The sequence below is a fragment of the Zingiber officinale genome, chromosome 3B (genome assembly GCF_018446385.1).
Source record: "Zingiber officinale cultivar Zhangliang chromosome 3B, Zo_v1.1, whole genome shotgun sequence".
NCBI lineage: Eukaryota > Viridiplantae > Streptophyta > Magnoliopsida > Zingiberales > Zingiberaceae > Zingiber > Zingiber officinale.
Window position 1 is genome coordinate 20,322,637 of NC_055991.1, and position 7,626 is coordinate 20,330,262.

The window sequence follows — 7,626 nt, forward strand, 5'->3', positions numbered from 1 at the left end:
GGGTTTACAACTTTTCATAAATTTTGTTGTACATTTACCTACAAAAAAATCTGTTTAGGAAAAAAAATATGGTTTTTCAAGTTTTTATAAATTCTATTGTCCATTTACCTGTGAAAAGTCCATTTAGGCGAATTTTTGACTCGACTTTTCAAGTTGAACGTAAGTCAGGGAGAGGGCAAAAATAACTATTTTAGCACAAAAGATCAATCTCCCTGCACTCTCTATCCTGCATCTCGGCCTAGACGCGCACCTTGCTTCTCTCATGCAATAGAGACCGGAAAGGGCCTCCACCGTTGCTTGGCATCATCCGAGAGGCACATCCTCATGCTACCTACTTAGCTCAGCTATCCAAAAGGCCCTTCTACCGCTAGGCCAGGCAATCAATAGGCCATTCGCTGCTAATTCCCGTTGACCGGAATATAGAATAGGCTAAAAGCAACTCTGACCCACTTTGACTCTACTATGTGAATCCGCGTTAGACTAGCATGTGTGTCGCATATAGCAAAAGACTACTGAAGCAATAGACATCTAGTGAAGCAATAGACAACTACTGAAGCAATAGACCTTGCAATCTCCCCAATCTATACTGGTTAGACCAAAATTTTATATTAAGATCTTTGGGCATGACTATTTGAAAAATCTTGAAGTATGTGGTTACTCTAATGATGTCTGTGTGACTCACCACAGCCTAGAAATTTATTCAAAGAATACTTGTTTGATTAACCCAAAGCTAAACTTGAATCTAACACAAGTTAAACCTAGGGCTGTAAATGAACGAAGCGTTCATGAACAAGCTTGGTGTTCGGCTTGGTAAGAGATTGTTTATGTTCGTTCAATATACATAAGATTAATTAAACAAACAAGCTTGAACAACTCGTTAAGCTAAACAAACAAGCTTTAACACATATATGTTCAGCTCATTAACGTTCGTGAACAATGCTCGTGAACAACGTTCATCAACAATGTTCATGAACCATATTCATTAATAAAATTCTTTTCAATATGCTAAATAAATAATAAAATAAAATAAATAAATTTAAATTATCAAGCTCAATAACCAATCAAGCAACTAAAAGTTTCAAACAATCAAATAAGCTTGAATTGAGAGCTTAATAACATCTAAGTAAACCAAACTCGAACCAAGCTCAAGCCAAGCTTGAACCAAGCTTAAGCCAAGCTTGAATTGAGAGCTTGATAACATCTAAATGAACCAAGCTCAAGCCAAGCTTCAAATAAACTCAAGCTCATAAAAAATAAGTCAAGTCAAGCTTGAACACTCATTTCAAAAGCTTGGTCCATTTTAAGCTCGATTCGGCTCGGCTTGGTTACCTTATCAAACAAGCTTGAACACCCCAAAGCTCGACTCAGCTTGGCTTGTTTACAGCCCTAGTTAAACCAACTCCTAAAAATCAAACGTAACTCATCTCACAAAAATGATAGGATACCTTTGTCTGAAAACTTAGAATGGGTGAGATGATTAGATTAAACTAAATTAAAATTAAACCTAAACTTAAAATTAATCTTAAAATCAAAATTAAACTTAAAATTAAAATTAAACTTAAACTTTAAATTAAACTTAAACTTTAAATTAAAATTAAACTTAATACCCTAACTTACCTATCATTAAACACCTTAATCTATTCCTAACTCCTACCTTTTTGTTGGAATTCAAGTGTATCTTGGATATTGGTTGCTCCAGACACATGACTGGAGATCACACCAAATTTACCAAACTCAAATATAAAAGCTTAGGAACGGTTGCCTTTAGAAACAATGATAAATTTAAGATAATTGGTATAGGTAACATTGAACTTGAGTCTAATTTCATTATTCGTAAAGTATTACTTATTGAAAATTTTTAATTCAACTTACTCAGTATTAGTCAATTGTGTAATTCAGACTATAAGGTTAGATTTTCATCATCTGAATGTTTAATTAAATATGTGAAAGACCCCACAATAAACTTAAAAGGAACTAGGAATAATAATATTTATACAATCGACCTAGCCAGTTCCTCACTTAAGTGTCATTTGACACAAAATAAGGAAACCTAGGTATGACATAGAAGATTGTCCCATACTAACTTTAGAAATCTCAACAAATTGAATAGACTAGTTAGAGGACTACCAAAACTACCTAATTTAAATGTAACAATTTGTAATACTTGTCAACAAGGAAAACAATCCAAGTTAATCCACAAACCACCTAATCAAACTCAAACTAAATCAATACTTGAACTTTTACATCTAGATCTATTTGACTCTCATGGACTCAAATCAATCAATGGAAACCTATATTATTTAGTAATAATAGATGACTATTCTAGGTTCACCTGAGTAAAATTTCTAAGAAATAAACATTTGAAAGCTTTAGTGACTTTTGTAAATAAACAAAAAATGAAAAGGACTTGAAAATTAAACAAATTAAAAGTGACAACGGTGGGGAATTTAAAAACCATAGGTTTACTAAATTCTATTTAAAAAATGGGTATCATCAAGAATTCTCATGTCCTAAAATACCTCAACAACATGGAATAGTTGAAAGAAAAAATAGAACACTATAAGAAGCAACTAGGATAATGTTTAATGAATATCAACTATGGGCTGAAGCCATAACACTACAACAAAATCGCTCATAGACATCGGTTTTCCACCGGTGTCTATTTGATTTTCGACCGATGTCTATGAAGCCGATGTTAAAAGTCTGCCATTTTAGACATCGGGTTAAAACCGGTGTAGTATCACTTAACGACACCGATTTTCGAATCAGTTATTAACCGGTGTAGTATCACTTAACGACACCGTTTCATACACGGTGTAAAACCGATGTAATATTGTATGTTAATAACACCAGTTTTGGCAGCGGTAAATGACCGATGTAATATTACTTTATAACACTGGTTTTACATCGGTGGAAAACCGATATAATATGTATTTTTTTTAACAGCACAGATTTGATTTTAAAACCGACAATAACAAAAAAAAAATACACAAATATTCACAAATTGTACAAATATTCTTCATTCAATAATATCCATAAAATACACAAATATTCACAAATTATATAAATAATCTTCTTACAACAATATCCATAAAATACTCAAACATTCTTTTTACATCAAAAGCTAGCTAATAGATATCAAAATCAAAGTATAACATTCTGTTAACACATCAAGGTACAACTGTCTCAAATGTAATCTAGCATGCATTCAGCCCACACTTCATCAATTTCAACTCTGGAGTACTTGAGATTTGTAAACTGTAAAAACACATAAATTCACCATATGTCAAATAACTAAAACAAATGTGTGCATATATCAAATAAAATAGAATACTGAGTTTTTAAAGGCTGCTGTGGAAGATAACGAATATAACAGTGAAGGAAGCATAGAAGAACAAAGAAAATGTTCATAGTTAACAAGCAAATGAAGAGATATACTATTTATTGTACTACCTCTGATGCCATCTTCCAAATCTCATAAGCAAGAATGCAACTGTGCCCTTTGTATACACATGGCTAATAGACATAATACAATAAGGAGCAAAAGCTATAAAATTCACCATCACCACACAATCAATGAAGCAGGCAAACACAAGGTGGGTTGATATGCAGTGAAAGTGTTAATTAAGTGGAACTGTAGCAAATCATGACTCAAGTCTGAGCACTATTTTAACAATACATTGCAAGGATATCTGAAGGATGTGAACACTGTATTAGAATTGTACAAGGCATCACAAATCAAAATATTTCCCTACGAGCAAGGTTTAGACAAATTAGCCTCCTGGTCAAGAATGTTTTTGAAAGAAGCATTAACCACCAACCGAAATCACGAACAGTACCAGATGCGTTTACAAGAGGTAAATGGATATTACTTGCAAAGAAAAATCATGTCTGAACATTCATAAATTTGGAGTTTTGTTCAGGTGGATTATGCTCTAAATTTTCCGATTTGGTCCAATGTGGAACGTTTAGAGCATAAAAATACCATTGAGAACTTCACTCTTGGCAACTTGCAAGTTCTCAAAACTTCATACGAGTAAGATTCCAATATAATGTGTGGCAATAATGATATCTTCAACTTTCTGCATATTATGCTCCTGATTTTTTTGAACCTGTAAATAGGCGTTATAGCATAAAGGATAGGGATCTAGTGGAATTGGCATTGGGTTCCTTTGAAACTTCTCAGCGTAGATATCAGGAAGAACTCCAAATACTTGACAAGTATTTCCACTGTTCTATTACCTACATGACTAGATAGTTTAATCCTCCTCTTTTTCTTTTTCAGTGATCATATTTCTTGAATTTGACAGTTGGGTGAAAGATAACAAACTAGATCAACTGGAACATAAAGAACATATCCCAAATTCAAGAACATAAAGATCTTAACATATCACACTTACAAAAAAAACTTTCTCTAATAAAGAAACATGATAGCATCTAATAAAGTAGGGTCATACTTGATGGTAGAGGTCGAGCTTGTAGCCTAAATAATGTAGTTAGGGGTCTCTATCTGATTAATGAAAAATATGAATATAGGTGAAAACAAAAGAGGTGAGTAAAATAATGAAGAGGGGTTAAATCATAAAAACAAAGAGTTCCCTAATCTTGAGGTGCCCACAGACATATTGACACTCACTCTTACTTCTAGTTGAACTTGAAATTTATTGGTATAGCTAAATATGGTAATGGGTACCCTTTAGGTTTGATTACCCATTTATCTTAATAGGTTAGGTTAAATTCGAGTATCAATGTGTTAGATATTTAGAGGAAGTTGAGCAGGTTCAAAAAATGTAATCAATACTTTAATCCTAAGGTTACCATTTAAGATAGCTTATCCAGCCACTCCACTCACTGCAGCTCCTAATCTCTAATTCCTTTCTTCTTAGGCAATCATTTAGTCTCCAACTAGTATCCGGTTTGTAACAAAAGCATAGCATCCGGTTTGTAACTTATTTTAGACAAATAAAGCAACCATATAAGCTTATGAAATGAGAGAATGCTACACTCATTAATGGTTGCATAAGGATTGCTTAAGTCAACATATAAATTTTCTTTAATGGGATGTAGGTCAATTAATATGGGTTGTTTAATTCATGTGTTTTATGTTGTGTGAATTGCTTAAGGTCATCCCTAAGCTACTGTACATGCTATGTCAGAGCTAAATTCATCCCAATTTGTGTGGGTTCTTTTCTCCTTTTCACCTAAGCCATATGCATAAACCATGTACATATTAAGTAGAAGCAACTAGTTTTCACTCTTGTGAAACAAAACATCTAATGCTTTTTGTAAACGTTTACATGCTATCAAATTAAGAGTGTCAAGTTTTGATTGGAAGTGTGGATGTTGACAGGTGTAGAGAAGGCATATGAAAGCCAAAGTATCAGAAAGGACAATATCTAATGGAAAAAAACTGTATTCACTAATGCATTGAAACCCCCATTGAATCAAGAACACAAACAAGTACTTATGAACTTTTGATGTAGCCTGATGTGGGCATATAGTGAAATATACTGCCCTAATTCCATTTGTGGAAATAAAATTGTCAGTATAGATTTTGGCAAAAGTTGGAATGTAAAATTTATTTATTTACCTCCTCATAATTTTTTTTGATAGGATATAAATAATTTAACCTGAAAAATCCAAAAAAGTTAATGTAGGTTGTACCCTCAGAGCTAATATCAATTAATTTCAATATTCCTAGTGATAAAATATTGCATATAGTTCAATGGAAAGATAAGATCCATATAGTTAAGCCCAAATAATTAAGACAAACACATCACGTTAATTATATTAAAATTAACAACCCCCGACAATAGAGGCGATGGAAGATTGCAGTGATGCTTATTTCACCAAAAAAAAATGCCTTTAGTGTTGAGCATGAATGGCATCATCACATGGACAGAAGACGAGTGTGGTCCTCTATTGTCTTTAAAGACTCGCTTCAAAAAAATATATGGGAAAATGACTTTCCAAAACCTTCATTATAGATAAATAAATACCTTCATAATCCCATATATTGAGAAAGTCATCCTCAGCAGCTCTTCTAAAAATTGATGCTTTGTCAAGAAACCACTGGAAGAAAGTCAAAAGGACAGTAAATTATAGCAGCAGTTAACAGAAGTATTTCAATGCTAATAGACACCATGTTCTAAAGGACAGTAAGTCAAAAGGAAGCAAAAGAAAGAACTCCCTTGTTCTAAGAGACACCATGTCTGGGCAATGGTGCTTGGGATCATCTTGGCATGCCTCGCCATGTAAGCCTGTTATTATGAGATGAGAATGTTTATCCAAAAACAAATGTTGTAAAAAAGTTAATATGCAGAGTAGCATCTGGTATTGTGCTTGGTGGAAGCTCTAAGTTTCATTCAAGAGTGCGATCCATCAAGAACATCATCGTAAAAACATCACAAGAGGCTTCCCAAACCATAAACAACGTGACAAAAGCTATAGGCGACATGGAAAGTGTTGCAGCACAATATCAATATGGCAGCCTTGAAGGATCCAGCTATTTGAATTCCAGGTCGCAAATTCTTAATGACGAAGCTGCAAACATGCAGCAAAAGGCTGAGAAGAGCATGCACCTGGTCGATAGGGCAATTGGCATATTGTAAGAACTGAACACTAAACAAAGAGGGAAATGAACATCAAACTGTTGTCTTTAATAACATTGGCAATGGTCCATTTTGCAGGAAAATGATGACCATCTTCATCATTGTGCCAAATCTTATAGTTGTTCTTGCAGTTGTTGGTAAATCTTGCGTTAACCATCTTTTATTAATTTTTTTACCACATTAATTTTACATCTAATTGTTTTATTTCCTTCCTTGTTGCAGTCTTGAGGCCTCTGAGACTAAGACTTAGCCGGACTTTTTCTCTGTAAGTAAGCAAATTTAACTAGTCGTCAAGTCAGTTAAGAGTTCAGATCTCACTGTAAAATAACAGAGATCATAAAGATCTCCAAAAATCCAATTCGTATTTTTAATGTAAAATCCAACATTATCTTTCTAATCTGACAGGTCTATCATCTTTTGCTGGCTACTTACATTTGCCTTGTGGGTATTCTTTGGAATATATTTCTTCCTATCTAAGTACGTAAAAAATGTACTCTGTATGAGCACTTGTTTTTTCACAATTACGATCAAGTTAATTCTCCTAAATTTGCAGGTTCTATGTTAGACATCACTGGAATAAGGTCTGGCTCCCTGGATTCAACTACCATTTTCCAGATTTTTCCACTTCGTGAAACCAGAGGGAACTTAGGACAACAATATGCAAAAATTGAAAAGGAAGTTATGAAAAACAATATCAAGATATGTCTGCAGAGCCAGTTTAAGAATGTATACCTTGTGCAATAGGAATGATTGGCCATCCACATAAATAGTTACATCCCCAGCAACGTCTGAGAATATCCTACACAAAACAAAACGGCATTTCTTTATAGAGGAAACGCAGCGATGTCACAATTCTAAAGATGCTAAGAACGATACCAAGTCATCAGACTGGCTATTCTCTTTGTCATTGAAATTAAAGAAAGAAAGGCAAAACAACAGGATAATCTCAAGAAACCATCAAGAACCATAAAGATTTGAAGCGATAAGAAGAGACAAGTTTCAGGAAAAAAAAAAG